The 19,356-nt window shown below is 44.8% G+C and overlaps 1 non-coding gene across 1 annotated transcript; it reads right to left on the bottom strand.

The window, feature by feature from the left end:
• Positions 1 to 1,110: 1,110 nt before the first annotated feature.
• On the bottom strand, positions 1,111 to 1,183 carry TRNAR-CCU (transfer RNA arginine (anticodon CCU)). Its single transcript has one exon. It is a non-coding gene; the product is annotated as a tRNA-Arg (tRNA).
• Between the last annotated feature and the right edge of the window lie 18,173 nt (positions 1,184 to 19,356).

Raw genomic sequence — 19,356 nt, forward strand, 5'->3', positions numbered from 1 at the left:
TTGATATTTCTCCTGGCAATCTTGATTCCAGCTTGTGCTTCATCCAGCCCAGCATTTCACATGTTGTACTCTGCATATAAGTTAAATAAGCAGAGTGACAATATACAGCCTTGATATACTCTTTTTCCAATTTGGAACCAGTCTGTTGTTCCATGTCTGGTTCTGTTCCTTCTTGACCTGCATACAGATTACTCAGGAGTCAGGAAAGATGGCCTGGTATTCCCATCGCTTCAAGAATTTTCTACAGTTTGTTGTGATCCACACAAAGGCTTTGGTATAGTCAATAAAGCAGAAGTAGATTTTTTCTGAAATTCTCTTGCTTTTTTTAATGATCCAATGAATGTTGGCAAATTGATCTCTGGTTTCTCTACCTTTTCTAAATCCAGCTTGAACATCTGGAAGTTCTTGGTCCAGGTGCTGTTGAAGCCTGGCTTGGAGAATTTTGAGCATTACTTGGCTAGCGTGTGAGATGAGTCCAATTGTGCAGTAGTTTGAACATTCTTTGGCATTGCCTTTCTTTGGGATTAGATTGAAAACTGACCTTTTCCAGTCCTGTGGCCACTGCTGAGTTACCCAAATTTGCTGGCATGTTGAGTGCAGCACTTTCACAGCATCATCTTTTGGGATTTGAAGTAGCTCAGCTGGATTTCCATCACCTCCACGACCTTTGTTTGTAGTGATGCTTCCTAAGGCCACTTGACTTCTTGTTCCAGGATGTCTCGCTCTAATAACTACTCTACTACTCTGCTCTTTCCATATGGCTGCGAGGACTCAGTGAGATTCACTAAAGACATATTTACTGTGTGCCAAGTACCATCACAGGAGTTAGAGTTAAGGACAACACCCCCCCCACCCCCACCTTATAGATATCACATCCAAGAAGAGAAGATTATCCACTTAAAGTTTTCAGTGCAACACTCAGGAGAAGGCCAGTGCTCAATTCCAAGTGTTAGGGTTTTAGAAGTTTCCACATGGTATTTTAGTTATTTATATACACATTTTAAAAATTATCTATTTATTTATTTATTTGGCCAGGATGGGGTTTAGTTGTGGCATGCAGGATCTTTAGTTGCAGCATGCAAACTCTTAGTTGCAGCATGTGGGATCTAGTTCCCTGGCCAGGGATTGAACCTGGGCCCCCTGCACTAGGAGTGCAAAGTCTTAGCCACTGGACCATCAGGGACGTCCCTATATACATGTTATAATGCTCCCACTAGATTATAAATTCCTTGATGGCAAGAATAATTTCTGATTCCTTTCTATATGTTTTCTTACTCCTTATACATAGTAGGAAGTCAATAAATATTTATTCAGTAAACAAACCCTATTGATCCTGAATGTATGTGAAAGAATTGCAAAAACTGCTTTATCCATGTATTAATGCAAATGTTTTCAATGTAAAGTTAATCTATTGGGATTGCATGCTCAGTTGCTCAGTCATGTCCAACTTTTTGCGACCTTATGGACTGTAGCCCACCAGGCTCTTCTGTCCATGGGATTTTACAGGCAAGAACACTGGAGTGGGGTGCCATTCCCTTCTCCAGGGGACCTTCCCAACCCAGTGATCAAACCTGGGTCTCTGGCATTGTAGGCAGATTCTTTACCCTCAGAGCCACCAGGGAAGCCCTATGGTTCTAATGAAGCAATTGCTAATCCCAGGGCATAGACTGACCCTAGAATGTGGATGAGACTCTACCAACTACACAAGGTAGCAGTGAGTAAATAGTGAGTATTTACACACAAGCCAATACAGGGAATTTTTATTGTAAAGAATTTTTTATTGTAGATCAACAAAAAGCTGTATTAGTTAGCCATATTGCTGTATACCACATTACTCTCAAATTTTGTGGCTTAAAACAACAGGAACCATATCTCACATAGTGCCTGTGGGTCAGGAGTTTGGGAGCAGCTTGGCTGGAGGTTTGGGCTCATGCAGTCAAGATGTTAGCCAGGGGAGGTTCAAGAGGTAGGAGACATATATATATGCCTATGGCTGATTCATGTTGATGTATGACAGAAACCAACACAATATTGTAAAGCAATTATCCTCCAATTAGAAAAAGAAATGTCAGCCTGGATTGCAGTCACCTGAAGGTTTGACTGGGGCAGGAGGATCCACTTCCTGGAGACTCATGCACAAGTTGGTGCTGGTCAGCTCCTCTCCATACGGGCCTCTCTACATGGAAGCTTGAGTGTATTCACAGTGTAGTGACTGGCTTCTGCCAAAGGGACTGATTTAAGAGACCAAGGAAGAATCTGCAACATCTTTTATGTTCTATGTTGGAAGTTACACACCCTGTCTTTTGCGATATCTTATTGGCCCCACGAGTCAGCTTTATTCAAAGTAAGAAGGGATTATACAGAGGTGAGTACCAGAAAGGAATGAATGGTCATGGGGCCATCCTGGAGGCTGGCTACCACGATGGGAAACTGGAGCTCAGAAATCAGACAAGAGCTGGAGGGTAGCCTGGAGCCAAGGCAGCTCTGGACACTTAGATAGCCAGCGTCCCTAAGTCTTCACTCCTGTTCTCTCCCCTTCGTGTGACTCAGTCACACTCCTGTCTTCTGCCAATGCTGTTTCTTACTTTACATTCCTAAAAGCAGAGCCTGAGTGCTTGGTTCATCATTTTTCCCCAGGTCATTGCAGGTCACACGCCAGCCATTGAATTGTGTTCTGGGGATCTACTCCTAGCTCAGACATGTAGGGAAGTCAAGTTTCACATGGTCCAAAACATAGACACTTCAGCTTAGACATTAGTCTGTGGTCCGGACAGCCTTGCTAAGATGAGGTTGGAGGGAGATGGAGTCAGAGCTCGGGAAGGGTAATCTACCCAGTATCGCTCAACGGGCACTGTGCTGGACAGAAGGGCCACAGATGAGGAGAAGGAAGAAAAATGAAGACAAATAAGTTGATCCCTGGCCTCTCTGTTTAAAGAGAAAGACACTCATAACCAAATAATTATAATTTGTGTATAATACAACTCCAGGAGATGGTGAAGCACAGGGAAGCCTGGCGTGCTGCTGTCCATGTGGTCAAAGAGTTGGACATGATTGAGTGACTAAACAACAACAAATAATGTTAGTAGTTATAGTAGTAGCTATGTAAGTAGTACCTGGGTCAAGTGGGGAAAGTTTCCTAAGACCCTTCTGCCAGGATCTTGAAGGATGAGATGGAAAGGATCCAGATGAAGAGAAGGGAAAAGGGCATTTCTGGCAAGAAGGGACCCATATAAGATATTTGAAGGGGGTGGAGGTGAGACTCTGTAGGAGGACTGGAAGGTGAAGAGAAGCTGGCAAGTTCTGCTTAGCTGACACTGCAACAGGTTTGGGGCCTCAGTGAAGTGTTTGGGCTCTTCCCTGAGAGTGGTGGGAAGTTCTGGAAGTTTCTGAAATAGGAATGACTCCTGTGGGTGGCTCCAGGGGCTGACGCTTCCTTCAAAGGATTGTTTAAACACATGACCTTTCCTGGGGGCTCAGATGGTAAAGAATCTGCTTGCCAACACAGGAGACCCAGGTTCGATCCCTGGGTTGGGAAAGATCCCCTGGAGGAGGGCACGGCAGCCCACTCCAGGTATTCTTGCCTAGGAGAATTCCATGGACAGAGGAGGCTGGCGGGCTACAGTCCGTGGGTTTGCAAAGAGTTGGCCATGACTGAGTGACTAACACTTAAACACAGGAGTATCCACCTCCTTCAGGTTCTAGATCACAAGGGGTTGTGTATGCTTTGAGGAAAGTTGTGGTCTCCGTTATACAGAGATATCCATGCTTACGAGGAACTGCCCTTCTGCTGGTTTCCTTTAATAGCAATCGCTCCAAATATGATTCCACAGGCATCCAAATTAAGCAAAGCTTTTTTTCAACACCAAGAAGGCCACTTCTACATAATGAAATTATGTCATCAGAAGCCTCAGAAAAAGTCTCCCTGTGGACTCCTCATCAGAAAACTTGTCCTCTCCTACAAAAAGCCTCCCAACCAATTCAGAAAATAATGTCTGGAAAGTAACGCTTTCGGAAGCTCAGGCCATGCTAATAAACAGCTTATAGCAGATTCACGATTCCTACATAAGTGAACTTAGCTCCAAAGATGCCAGTCGCAAGTTTTATATTTTAAATGTCTGAGGGCCAATTTTGTTTCTGGGCTTTCACTTGGAGTTAGGGTTGCTTTGTTGAAGCCTGGCCCTGGGTAGGAGGACCAGTATGTTGTAGAAGCTCCTGGAAGCTGCACGGCCCACGGTTAAGAGCCTGCCCTCTGCTAACATAGTTAACAGCCAGCTTGTTGTTGTTGCTCAGTCACCGAGTGGTGTCTGACTCTTTGCAACCCCATGGACTGCAGCACACCAGGCTCCCCTGTCCTTCATTATCTCCTGGAGCTTGTTCAAATTTGTGTCCACTGAGTCAGTGACGCTACCTGGCCATCTCAAATCTGCTCCTCCCTTCTCCTGTTGCCTTCAGTCTTTCCCAGCATCAGCGTCTTTTCCAATGAGTTAGCTCTTCGCATCAGGTGGTCAAAGTATTGGAGCTTCAACGTTAGCATCAGTCCTTCCAATGAATATTCAAGACTGATTTCCTTTAGGATTGACTGGCTTGATCTCCTTGCAGTCCAAAGGACTCTCAAGAGTCTTCTTTAGTACCACAATTTGAAAGCATCAGTTCTCTGGTGCTCAGCCTTCTTTATGGTCCAACTCTCACACCTGTACATGACCACTGGAAAAACCATAGCTTTGACAAGATGGACCTGCCGGGGCTTATATCCTGAATCTGACACTTTCTGCTCTGTGACCTTGGCTAAGGTTCAAATGTTGACTCAAAGTGCCCAGGTTCAAATCTTGACTCTCCATTCACTGACTGTGTGACCTTGGGCAACTTTCTTAACCTCTCTGAGCTTTGGTGTTCTCTATAAAACAACAATAATAATGACTTCCCTGGCAGTCCAGTGGTTAAGACTTCACCTTCCAATGCAGGGAGTGCAAGTTTGATCCCTGGTCGGGGAGCTAAGACACCACATGCCTTGGGGCCAAAAACCAAAACATAAAACAGAAGCAATTTTGTAACAAATTCAAGACTTTTTAAATGGTCCATATAAAAAAAATCGTTAAAAAATGCAACAACAATAATAATGACACCTAACTTCACAGGCATTTGTGAGGCTTGAATGAAACCACACAGGTGCCTGGTACTTAGTTATACATTCAATCAAACTTAATTTTCATTACTATTATCCCTCTTCTAGGGCAGCACCATCTCTTACTTAAATGCTCATGTTGGCCTCCTAACTAGTCCCCTGACCTCCAACCTTGCTTTCCTACAAGATATTCTCCATTTGGCAGCCGAAAGATTTCTTAAAAACACAAATCTGGGACTTCCCTGGTGGTCCAGTGGTTAAGAATCCGCTGCCAAAGCAGGGGACTCGGGCTCGATCCCTGGTCTGGGAAGATTCTACATGTCTCAGAAGAACTAAGCCCAAGTGTCACAGCTACTGAGCCTGTGCTCTAGAGCCCACAGGCTGCAACTACAGAGCCTGTGTGCTGAGAGCCCGTGCCCCACAAGAGAAACCACCGCAAAGAGAAGCCGTGCACTGCAAGGAAGGGGTGCAACTAGAGCAACTAGTCGCAGCTAGAGAAAGTCGCAACTCACTGCAACTAGACAAAGTCCCTGCACAGCAATGAAGACCCAGCACAACCAAAACTAAATAAAGAGATAAACACAAGTCTGATCACATTACTCCTCACTTAAAATTCTGCAAATGGCTCCTACTGCCCTTACCATAAGGTCCCACACCCTGGAGAGTCCTTGATGGCCCTGCAAGATCGGGCCCAGCAGAGACCCGTGCCACCACGTGCCCACCACACTGGCCTTGTTTCCTTTCCTGAAGGTTCCTTAACACAGACCTTCACATATACTGTAGACCAGCTCCTCCACAGTCCTCAGCCCCGCCAACTCCTACTCACCCAGCAAGGGCCAGCTGATGTGTGACTTCCTCAAAGATGCCTTCCTAACTTCTGGGCTAGGATGGCTGTTCCTTCTTGGTGTTAACAACTGTGACTTAATTCTTCTCTGTACAACCTTCCTGCCCATGTGGGAACTTGGTCTAGAGTTTCTGCTGTTCATGGAACATCCCCAGAGCGTGGCGTGGTACACGGTCCATAATGACTACTCAATACATGTTTCAATAGTTGTGAATGAATGAACAAATGTGGCATTTCCTGGGAACTAACCCTCTTCTGCCTGTGCCATTCTTAGAGCCTTGATTCACGTTGGCCTCTCTTGCTCTGTGTGGGTAGTGGTGAGGAAGAGGAGACACATTGTTTAGAACCCAGCAGGTTGAGGACAGGCCGCCCCATCACAAAATCAGAGCAGGCAAGCCATTTAGAGTCTGGTCATTCAGTCCTCTTCCTCGTTCACACTGTCAGTGAACCAGGAGCTCACGCCTAAGCAAGTTCTTCCCCATCTCAAACTTAATCCTGCCTCCTTAAAAGTTCCCACCCATGCCTGAGATGTTCATTTTCTTCTGAGACTTCTGTATTTCCCAGCTTTTACAGAGTTCTATAAATTGCTTGGGTAGTAACAGAGAAAACAATACAAATTTTAAAATTCTAATCACAAAACCTAGTTCTGCTTTTTTTTTTTCTTCTGCTTTTTATATGGACAAGAAAGAAAGAGAGAAAGAAACCTAACTGCTGGCCTCCTCTCCCACATGAGGTTGGGGATGGAGTCCAGCTTGAGCATAGCTTGGCCTCCCTTGTCTCTGGGACCTGCCTGCTGTTGGCAGGGACCATGAGCTGCTAATAACTAGCAAATGCTTTTCCCAACTTTCTTTTTTTTAATATGTGTTCTATTTATTTATTTTAAAATTTGTTATTTTTTTAAATTATAAAGTGGTTTGGGTTTTTGTTTTGTTTTAAAGGGATATTTTTTTGGCCACGCCACATGGCATGAGGGGTCCTAGTTCCCTGACCAGGGATGGAACTTGTGCCCCCTGCACTGGAAGCTCAGAGTTTTAACCACTGAACTGCCAGGGAAATCCTTTCCCAGCTTTCAAATGCACCTTTACCAGCCTACTGCTGTGGGTAAGGAACACAGTATGGACTCCTAGGGGCCCACCAGGCCTGTTCCAAAGAGTGCAGGTTGTAGATACTGTGAAGGTAAAAACTGCCTGCTCCAGTTCCCAAGTAGGTCTTGGTGTCTTATGGCCAAGAAACTGTATGGGATAGCTTGATGGGTAAAATGAATAAAATTAATCTGGGAAACAAAAAAAATTTGGAAAACTAAAACAGACTTTTCCTAGGTGAAAGTGAAAGTCACTCAGCTGTGTCCAACTTTTTGTGACCCCATGGGCTGTATAGACTGGAATTCTCCAGGCCAGAATATTGGAGTGGGTAGCCTTTCCCTTCTCCAGGGGATCTTCCCACCCCAGGGATTGAACCCAGGTCTCCCACATTGTGGGCAGATTCTTTACCAGCTAAGCCACAAGCGAAGCCCTTTCCTAGGTACAGGTGGGCTAAGCTCTAGCCTACACCTAAAGAACAACCCTAAAGTATGCCAAGAAATAACAGAATAAGACATTGGATGAAATGCTCCATTTATACATGAGCTTAAAATTTAAAGCACATTTTCAAACAATGGTACATCTTATTCATTATTTATATAACCAAAATGAACACCACTAAAATAAATCCAAACAAAAACAAAGGAAATGCTGCTAATTATTCCCCTCTATTTACTAGGGATAATGCATCTTTTGGTGAGTGAAGAGTGATAAAAAAGCTAAGCCAGTTTGGCCCATCAGGGTGAATAGTTGCTGTCCAGTAGAAGAATTCGACCTTTAAATACAAAAACAATACCCCCCCAAAAAAACATTAAACTAAAGAGGCTGAGTTTCCAGGGAGATCTAAGGACAGAAATGAAAAGGGTCCTTCGAATTGAACACCCCATTTTGTATAAAATGGAAATGGCTCCAGAGAAATGCCCTGAGAGGTCTGTTCCCCACAGCCTTGGGAGGGGAAAGGAAAATGTGTATTCAAGCGCAGCAACAACAAAAGACTGTGTGCAGCAGCCAAGAGGCGGCCCAGGACACCCAAGCTGGGAAAAGCTTTGACTCTGTGAGACTTTCTCTCATCTGCCCAACCCTCCTGGAAGGCAGGGAAACCCTGTGTCTTGTCTTTTACGTTTGTTTTCAGTCCCGAACACACAGCAGTAGGTGCTCAATAAATATGACAGTCCTGGTTCAAGAGCAAAGAAAATTCTGACGATGTGGCAATAATAACAAGAATGGTGATTTTTTAAAAAATTTTGTTAGAGAGGAGACTTTCCTGGCAGTCCAGTGGTTAAGACTCAGCTCTTCCACTGCAGGGCACTTGGGTTTGATCCCTGGTCAGGGAACTAAGACTCCACATGCTGTGTGGCCAAAAAAAATCTTTGTTTTTAACTGAAGTATAGTTGATTTACAATGTTGTGCTAGTCTGCTGTCCAGCAAAGTGAATCACTTATACATATATTCACTTTTTTCTAGATTCTTTTCCCATATAGGTCATTACAGAGTATTGAGCAAACTCCCCTGTGCTATATAGTAGATCCTTTTTCATTATATATTTCATATATATTAGTATGTATATGCCAATCCCAATCTCCCAATTTATACCTCACCTCCACTTTTACCCCTTTTGGTAACTGTAAATTTGTTTTCTCCATCTGTGACCCTATTTCTGTTTTGTAAATAAGTCCATTTGTAGCATTTTTTAGATTCCACATGTAAGTGATATCACATGATATTTCTCTTTCTCTGTCTGGCTTACTTCACTCAGTATGACAACCTCTAGGCCCATCCATGTTGCTGCAAATGGCATTATTTTGGCAGTTAAGGGTGATTTAATGTTATTTAATTTCCATCTCATTTCTGTGCAGCGGGACTACGAAGTTCTATTTTCTATTTGTCTGCATTGTCTGAGTTGTTCATGAGTACATTTTTTTGAAAAGAAAGGAATAAAATTATCTCCCCATTGGGACAAAGTAATTCTCTTAACCATCACTGCCAATTTCTTGACCCCTTTTGGAACAAGGTTGGGAACTCATTCTTCCATAGATTATAATTCAATATGAGGATGAAGTGAATGCCTTCACTCCATAAATATTTATTTAACACTGACTTGTGAAGGATCTAGGCAGGCATGGGGAATATGCATGCTCAGAAAATACTAGTTTCCAGCCTAAGATGGAGTGAGACATTAAGCACGTACTTCCACTAACAAGGTCCAGTTCAACTCCAACAGCTGCAGAGGGGAAGGGGCCTGGAGCCAGGAGCACCCGTGTCTCCTGCTTGGGTCTCCCGCCACAGCTTTGCTTTTGCTGTTTCCCCTCCCAGAAGGCCCTTCCCCTTTCTTGCACCTATTCAGACTTGACCTTGCTTCAGAATTCAAGGCCCCCGTGACTGCTGAGGCCCCCACTTCCTCCTCCCCTCAGCATCTCTTTCCACCTGGGCTAAGTCAGATACTGCCTGGAGCGTCACACAACCCACTAGTCGTTACATTAGTCAGAGTTCTCCAGAGAAACAGAACCAACAGGTCTATCTATCTACAGAGTGAGACAGAGGAGACAGAGAAAGACATTTATTTTAAGGAATTGGCTCACACGAATGTGGAAAGGCAAGTCCAAAAGCTTCAAGGTAGGCCAGCAGGCTGGGGGCGCAGTAGAGAGCTTTAGTCCAAGTGCAGTCTGCTGCAGGACTCCCTCTTGCTCGAGGGGACATCACTTTTCGTTCTGATTAAGACCTTCAATGGATTAGATCGGGTCGACTCACATTATGGAGGGCAATCTGCTTTACTCCAGGTCCACTATTTTTAAACCTTCACCTCATCCAAGACACATCTTTACAGAAATATCCAGAATGTTTGACCAAGTATCTGGGCTCTGAGGCCCAGCCAAGTTGACACCGACAATTAACCATCACAGTAGTCTTATTCCTCTAATTAGGGTCTAACATCTTGGAAGGCACAGGTCAGCTTCTACATGTCTGAGTCTGTGGGAACAGAACCAAGCCCAGGGACTACTGTCAATAAATCCACCAAGAACGGAAGAATGGAACAGTGTTACCTGACAGACCCTCTGGAAGCCACCTCGTGCACCTTCTAGAAACAATAGAGGGTGTGTGACTGACATCTGCCTGAGCCCCAGAGTACAAACCACATGACTGCAGAGACACCAAAGCATAGCTTGATCCTGTCTCTTTTCTGAAAACACCTCTTCAGACATCCTCAGTCATACCTTCCTGGAAAATAAAGACAGAAGAACAACAACAAAAGCATGTTGTGGCCTAGGGAGGAATTTCTGAACTTGGCCTCTGACTGTCTTGTTAGGACATACGGTCCTGTCTCAGGCTTCACCTCTCTCCTAAATCAGTTACTAATTCAAGCCAGAAGCTCCAACCTCTCATGCCCCCACCTCCCCCCCAACCAACTTTAATCAGCGCCCTGGAGATAAACCAGGCTCAGAGGAGGGGCCTAGTGATTTCTCAGACAATTCACAGTCCAAGCTCAAATCTGCAATTCTAGACCTAGAATGTAATTTCCAGACTTCCCCTCGGTATCTGAGCAGGCTGTTGCTCAGGCTGGAGGAGAAGGAAAGGCCTGGCCCAGATATCTCAAGCAAGTGGAGAGGTGGTAGGTCCTCAAGCTATTTTTCAGTGCCAGTCCTCATCTTCCTGTGCCCTACAATTATTTGGTCCCTTTTAAAATTCCCTCTTTCTGCATCTGTAAAAATCCTTTTCATTCCTCCTCAGCTCCAGCAGAGAAATGGGCAAAGGATATGTACAGGCTGTTCAAAGAAAAAGAATACCAAATATCTTTTAGACAGATGAAAAGATGCTCGATTCGGCTCGTAATACTATAAATGCAAATTAAAAGTACAAAGGGAATATATCAGATTGGCAAAGACCGGAAAATAAGGTACACAGTCTGGAAAGACTGCCGGGAAGTAGGCACTGTGAACACAGCTGGGGCAAGGCTGACCTTTTCTGACCTCCTTGGAGAACAATTTGGTAAAACATCTCAAAATACACTGGTTCAATGACCAAGCACTTCTACCTCCAGGTATTAATAGATGTACTTGTATATTCATGCAAAATGACGTGTGCCCAAGAATATACATTGTGCCGTTGTTTGTAATAGCTCTCTAAAAGTCTATTAACAGGGTTCCAGGGAAATAAATTATAGCCTGTTGTATAGCCACTTAAGGAAATAAGGAAGGTCTGTGTGGACTGATGTGGAAAATTTCGCAGGGTATTAAGTGAAAAGAATAAGGAGGTTGCCAGTTCACGTGATGTGCTAGAATTTATGTGTGGGAAGAATGCACATACATGCTGGGAAATGCATGGAGGATCCCTGGGGATATTGGTTGCAGGGATTTGGGAGCCAGGACCCAGCAGACTTGGGAACATCTGAGAAAAATAATGAGATTTACCTTATTTCTTAATACTGTTATGGGTTGAATTGTGATTCCCAAAAGTTATTTCCAGAAGCCCTTATCCTCAATATCTCAAAACAAGACCTTATTTGGTAATAGGGTCATTGCAGATGTAATTAGCTAAGATGAAGTCACACAGGAACACTGCGGGCCCCTAAACCAATAGGCCATGTATCCTTGTACAAAGGGAACATTTGGACCCAGACAGGCACACGGAAAACAATGATGATGAAGATAGAGATTGAAGTCATTCTCAGCAAATTGTTAGAAGCCAGGAGAGAGGCATGGGAACAGATTTTTTTCCCCTTACAGTTCTTAGGAGCTATCAACCCAGCAGACACCTTGATCTTGGACTTCTAGCAAGCAGATCTATAAGACAGTACATTTCCACTGTTCTAAACCATCCAGTTTGTAGTACTTGTTACAGCAACCCTAGCAAATGAAAATAGTTTCCTTGGGTGCCCTTGGAGGTGTGTAAGCAGGCAAACGTATTACCCCCCCCCAAAATACTTTTTTTTTCCAGTATAAATGTCCAATGCTCCCTGAAGCCATCTCAGGTTCACCAGTCTGGGTTGATTTCTCTGTCTTTCTAGCTCTTAGAACATTTTATTCTCTGCCACAGAATTTACTATTTTGTGATGTGATTTAACTGTTCATGAGGTTCTCACCTCCACAAAGGGGACTGAACCCACATTTCATCCATCATTATGATCCTAGAGACTGGCCCTCAAATGTTTGGTGGAGTGAATGAATAATTAGGTAACTAGGCATTTTTCACCCCCTTCCTCCATTTCTATTCTGTTTTTGGCTTAATAAACTATTAGTTCATTGATGGTTAGAATAACATCACTGCAACCTGACCCTAAGATTTGGAGAATTTGATAGGTGAAAGGAAAAGAAAAAAACCTTAAATAAAAACACACTTAGGGGACTTCCCTGGTGGTCCAGTGGCAAAAACTCACACTCCCACTGCAGGGAGCCCAGGCTCTGATCCTGATCGGGGAACCAGATCCCACATGCCACAGCTAAGTTTCAGTTCAGTCGCTCAGTCATGTCCGATTCTTTGCAACCTCATGGACTGCAGCACGCCAGGCCTCCCTGTCTATCACCAGCTCCCAGAGTTTACTCAAACTCATGTCCATTGGGTTGGTGATACCATCCAACCATCTCATCCTCTGTCGTCCCCTTATCCTCCTGCCTTCAATCTTTCCCAGCATCAGGGTCTTTTCCAATAAGTCAGTTCTTTGCATCAGGTGGCCAAAGTACTGGAGTTTCGGCTTCAGCATCAGTCCTTCCAATGAATATTCAGGACTGATTTCCTTTAGGATGGACAGGTTGGATCTCCTTGCAGTCCAAGAGACTCTTAAGAGTCTTCTCCAATACCACAGTTCAAAAGCATCAATTCTTTGGTGCTCAGCTTTCCTCATAGTCCAACTCTCACATCCATACATGACTACTGGAAAAACCGTAGACTTGACTAGACCAGCCTTTGTTGGCAAAGTAATGTCTCTGCTTTTTAATATGCTGTCTAGGTTGGTCATAACTTTTCTTCCAAGGAGCAAGCGTCTTTTAATTTCATGGCTGCAGTCACCATCTGCAGTGATTTTGGAGCCTCTCAAAAATGAAGTCAGTTACTGCTTCCCATCTATTTGCTATGAAGTGATGGGACAAGATGCCATGATCTTAGTTTTCTGAATGTTGAGTTTTAAGCCAACTTTTTCAGCTAAGGTTGGGCACAGCCCAATAAATAATAATAATAAAAACAACATACAGAAACTCAAAACACATTCAAGTGTTTCACTTCAAATGAATTGAGAGCTTAGTATTTTGCAAGGGAGATCAAACCAGTCAATCCTTAAGGAAATCAACTCCGAATACTCACTGGAAGGACTGACGCTGAAGCTAAAACTCCAATACTTTGGCCACCTGATGCAAAGAGCCAACTCACTGGAAAAGACCCTGATGCTGGGAAAGATTGAGAGTAGGAGGAAAAGGGGGAGACAGAGGGATGAGATGGTTGGATGGCATCACCAACTCAGTAGATGGTTTGCTCAGTGAATTTGAGCAAACTCTGAGAGATAGTGAAGAACAGGGAGGGAGGCCTGGGGTGCTGCAGTACATGTGGTCGCAAAGAGTTGGACACAACTTAGCGACTGAACAACAACAAGGAACTAATTCCTCAGACAAGAAGAGAGATGATTTGGGATGACAAGGAATTAAGAAAGTCTTCCTGCCTGCATGGCTCTTCTTAATGCGGGACAAGTGAAACAATCTGTCAATTACATTCCAAAGGGTGGTTCTTGTTATGGATTACAGAAGCAACGTTTGGGACAGGCAATAGAGATTGAGAGTATGGCTGCTATATCAGGTTCCTAGGGCATGCTGCGGTCCATGGGGTCACAAAGAGTCAGACATGACTGAGGGACTGAACTGAACCGAACTGAGGGCTGCCTTAACAAAGTACTACAAACTGGATCACTTAAAACAACAGAAATTTACTGTCTCAGGCTGGCAATCCTTGGCTTGTAGGGGTATCACTCCCATCGCTGCATCACATGGTGATTTCCCTGTGTGTTCGTGTCTGTGTATCCACCTTTTTCTCCTCTTATAAGGACACTTGTCATCAGATTAAGGGCTGCCTTAATCCTCTGACCTCATCTTAATTTGAATACATCTGCAAAGTAAGGTCACATTCCAAGGTTCTGGCTAGATATGAATTTGGGAGGAACACTATCCACCAGGCCTTCCCTGGTGGCTCAGTAAAGAAGCTGCCTGCAGTACAGGAGACATGGGTTTGATCGCTGGGTCTGGAAGATCCCCTGGAGAAGGAAATGGCAACCCACTCCAGTATTCTTGCAGGGGAAATCCCATGGACAGAGGAGCCTGACGGGCTGTAGTCCATGGGGTCACAAGAGTCGGACACAAGTTAGCGACTAAACCACCAACTACCACCTATCCAACCCAGTATAGCACTCAACTGGGTCTCACTGAGGGTGGAGAAGCACAGCTGTGGAATCAGACAGATTTCATGTCAAATCCTCATTCTACCTGCCAATCAACCATGTGAATATGGGCAAGTTACTCACCATCTCTAAAGCTGTGTCCTCTGTGCAATGGGCTTAATGCCTCCTAGAATCGCTGAGTGAAATAAATAAGATCAGGTCCTGGAGTGCTTAGCGCCAGTGCCTGATATTTTAAAAAATTAGATTTTAACACTAGAGCCCCCATTTCCAAGGCTCCTGATATCCTTTCAGGGACGAACATAAACAGTTAAATAGCAAAACAGAATAGTTTATGATTAAAGGCCCAGCTGCCTGGAACAGGATGTACCTGCCTCAGGAGGTCAGAGAGCACAGGGCGGCTGGGCTGGACCAGGCACAGACTTTAACTTTTAATAACAAACAGATGCAAAGTTAGTGCTGAAATCTGAAACTTTGAACTAAACCATATTGATTTCCCCTCCCCCTCTGTAGGGCATATAGCTAGAGCTTATTCTCAGGTCTCTACTGCAGAACCAGACCGGGTATCTATGCCTCTCTCCCCTCCACCACCTCCTGCCTGTGGCCCCCTCCCAATGAACTTGACCATCAGGAAATTCCAAGAGGCCGGAGCTTCCATCCTAATGGCCCTGGCCTCCCCTAGTCTAGGCTGCCCATAGTGGAAGGGTCCCCTTGGGAGGCCCTGGCTGGTGAAGCTGTGCACGGCTGCATGTGTTGGTCTCTGAACATCCCAAAGCAAACAAAAACAACTTGGGATAATCAGCATTTTGCACAGGTTGGGGAGAACTGGCTGTTCTACGCCAGCTCATGTGTTCCATTAGAAACGGATTAAATCATCCAGACACGGAGATCTTTCAGGTGACATTTTCATTTAGAACTCACCATTAGAGTTGAGCTTGAGTCCCTTCTCGGTGACCTGCACTATGAGTCAGCCAAGCCCGTACACACGGTTGACAGGACAGGCTGTGATCATCCACGGCCGTCTGCTGCGGCCCTGGTTTCCTTGGCATTAAGAAGATTATATGCACAAAGCTCTGTTTCTGGATGTTAGTCACTCGGGTGTGTCCGACTCTTTGGGACCCCATGGACTGTCACCCGACAGGCTCCTCTGTCCATAGGGATTCTCCAGACAAGGATACCAGAGAGGGTTGCTATTCCCTTCTCCAGGGGATCTTCCCAGCCAAGGGATGGAACCCAGGTCTCCAGCATTGCAGGCAAATTTTTTACCATCTGAGCTACTAGGGAAGGATAGGAGCTACATTTTTTTACCTTGGTAACTAGTGGAAAATAAGCCCTCGATTCACTGACTGTATTTATCGAGTGCTTGGTTAGAAGCATAGGCTCTAGAGTCAATTGACTGAGTTTAAATCCCACCTCTCCAAGTCATGAGCTTTGGGACACTGAGCAAGTTACCTAGTGTCTTTAAACCTTAATTGAGGAGAATCTTAGTAATATGTATCCATTAGGCTACTAGGAGGATTGTTCCAGGGTTAGTTCCTCGAGAAGTAGATGGTGAGACAGAAATCAGCCAGGAGGATTTTATGAAGGGATCCTCCTAAGAGTAACACCAGTAAAAGTGAGCAGGAAGCAGGACTGGGCAGAGGGAGAAGCTGAGCTGGGATGCAGTCCCAAGCAAGTAGCAGCCCATCCCAGGGGTGCTCTGGAGCTGGGAGAGCACGTTAGCAATGCCTCCAGTTGAACCCGAAGGACAGGGTCCTGACGCCCCTCTGGCAAACAGTCACTGGATCCAGGCTGCCCCTAGAAGGAGATGTGACCTTGGGCAAGGCAGTTTTCATCAACTGAGTCAGTCTGCAAAGGATGCTGGTGACTGGTTTCCTACAGTTTTCTCAACATATAGATCCTTCATTCCTGCAAGGGCATTACAGTAACTATCACAAAGATTAAATGAGATTATCCACATAAAGCTCATACTACAGTACCTAGCATTCAATAAATGCTTGCCACTTGGCTACCCTTACAATCATTGTTTTTACAACTGTTAATTGCCAGGCACTGTGCTAGAAGCTGGGGACTCAGTGTTGATCAGATTCTGCTCCTAGGCTCAAGAAACTCAGTGCATAGCAAATCAGACCATCAGGCAAGCAATTGCAATGCAGCGCACTTGATAGGGTGCCCCAGGATTTGTATGGGAGCATCTAGAAAGGACACATGACCCAGACTAGGAAGGCAAAGGAAAGTCATACCAAAGGTGATACCTGGAGATGGAGAGGAGTCAGCCAGGCAAAGGGTGAGGGAGCTGTCAGCGGTGGTGAAGAAAGTTGAGGAGGCAGTGTGCTCATGATGTAGTCCAGCAGGGCCAGCAAGGAGTGGGCATCAGAGAGAGGGGAAGAAGGGTCTTTTACGCACCAGGCCAACGAGTGTTGGATTTGGAGATAAAGAGGGCAACGGGGAGCCATTCAAGCCTTCTAACCAGAGAAAGGACATGGCCCATTTGTGCTTGAAAATGGTCGCTCTGGCCACCATTTGGGCAATGGATTGGACATGAACAACCTAAGAGGCTGTTCCCAGGGTCCACACGAGAGACAAGGATGACCTGGACTAGGCTTGTGGCACTCAAGAAAGAGAGGATACCCAGAAACAAGGTGATACCATCTACAGACTCGATGATGATTGGATGGAAAGAGAAAAACGGACATTCAGGGTCATGTTTCAGCTTCTGATCTAGGCAAATGAACTGCAGAAGGCCTGGTATCTTAGTCCATTTGAGCTGCTATACCGGACTAACTCAGACCAGGGGGCTTACAAACAATAGAAATGTATTTCTCACAATTCTGGAGGCTGGGAATTCCAAGATCAAGGCACCAGCTGATGCAGTGTCTGGTAGGTGCCAGAGGACAGCCATCTCCTCACTGTGCCTTCATATGGTGGAAGCAAACAGGCAGAGAGCTCTCTGGGTTTTTTTTATATAAGGGCATTAAACCCATTCATAAGGGCTCCATCCTCATGACCTAAGCATCTCCGAAAGGACACAGCTCCAAATGGCAGCACATTGGGGAACACGTTTCAATACATGAACTTTGGGGGACACAAACATTCAGTCTATAGCCCCTGGGGAATGAGTGTCATAAGATCTAAAAAAAGAAAAAGCCACCAAGATTAGACATGTGCCTCATTATTCAGCATGGCTTAAAGGAGCTTCTTCTAGACAGTTCTCCAAGATTTATGACTCCATTGTAGACAAACCCACTTGAAACCCCAGATGGGCTATAACTCTCAGAAGCCGGTATGGTAATCCCAGAGGAACCTGTTTCCTCCCTGCTTCTCTAGCAAATTTAACAAAAAAAGCAAACAAACGTTATCACTAAGAAAGAATGTCCTGTCTTTAAATGTGGTTGTAGTTGTAGTGAAATCAAGCAACGCAAGAAAATACAAATAAACATTCACTTTGGAATCAACCTTCAATAAACATCAATATTTATTGAATATGGACTCTGGGCCCAGCCTTCTGCTCAAGGCTTCAAAAATAAGGAAAAATATGAGAGCCACTGGGATTTCCCTGGCAATCCAGTGGTTACAACTCTGTACTTTCAATACAGGACACAGGTTCAAGCTCTGGTCAGTGAATTAAGATCCCACATGCCACCCAGTGCGACCAAAAAATAAAAATAAAAAAGAGGCCCGCTGACTAGTGCACTTGAGGGCTCAGCTCTTTCAACAGTAACACTTCTTATGGTAAATCGGTGCACTGGCATTTGGGTTTATACCTTAGTCTTTCATCTCTGTGTTTTCACAAAGCTGAATTTTTGTACTTTAAAGCTGATGAGTAGACCTATGCAAGTGAGACCCCTATTCAACTGGAAATGACTGGCAGGTCTCTTCAGCATTTGCTCCAAAACGAGTAATTTGAGAGTGGGAAGAGACAAAACGTGTTGCTTCTGAGGGTTCCAGAATGTCCTCTGCATCTGAGTTGGAAAATTTGGCCCAATATTACTCTAGCCCAGGACACCTTCTCAAAAATGTTTCTGGGGAAGGGAATGAGCCTGCAGGCCTAAAAATTTAAAATGGGACCTCCCAACATCCCACCTCTGGGGGCATACTCTCTTTCCCAGAGGAATGGAGGTGCTTGGCAGAGGTTACAAGCGCAACCACCATTTCATCAACCACACAAAATTTTTTCATAATTTGAATTCTTCCCTACCTTCCAAAGGGCTTCCCAGATAGCTCAGTGGGTAAAGAATCTGCCTGCAATGCAAGAGACATGGGTTTGATCCCTAGGTAGGGAAGATCCCCTGGAGAAGGAAATGGCAACCCACTCCTGTATTCTTCCCTGAGAAATCCCATGGACAGAGGAGCCTGGCAGGCTCCACAGGGCCGCTAAGAGTTGGAGGTGACTGAGCAGGCATGACTTACCCTACTTTCCAAATGAAGGTCAGATTAAGATAGCAAGGACCAACTTGCACCATCAACAAGACCCAAAGCCCAAAGAATGTTTTTTCCTTAAAGTTCTTCACTGCAAGGACAGAGTCTACATATAAGACATGTGCTTCAGGAACATGCATGCGCTGATGCAATCTTTCTTTCTTTAGGATTCAAAAGGCAGGTGAATTTCCATTTGTTCTTCCATTATCCTCCCTGGCTTGCTTCTGGTGTTGGATCAACATTCCAGAGCCCCTTCCGGACGGCCCTTAAGCCCATGGAAAAAAAGTGATTAACTGAGGGTCACCAATATCCCGGAGTCTCAGTAATCTGGGGGTGTAAAGGCGAGGTGGGAGAGACTCTAGTTTAATCCCCAAAGACTTTTTTTTTCCCCCAACAACTATAAAGGCTAACGTTGAGTTTGTTTTTATAGGAAGGAGCCAGTCCCAGGAACACCCACGCTGCTCGAAGAAGACGGAGCGAGTCTGAAAACCGAAACCGGTCCAGGACACACGGAAGACGTCCC

The sequence above is a fragment of the Dama dama genome, chromosome 15, assembly GCF_033118175.1.
Source record: "Dama dama isolate Ldn47 chromosome 15, ASM3311817v1, whole genome shotgun sequence".
In the NCBI taxonomy this organism is placed as follows: Eukaryota; Metazoa; Chordata; class Mammalia; order Artiodactyla; family Cervidae; genus Dama; species Dama dama.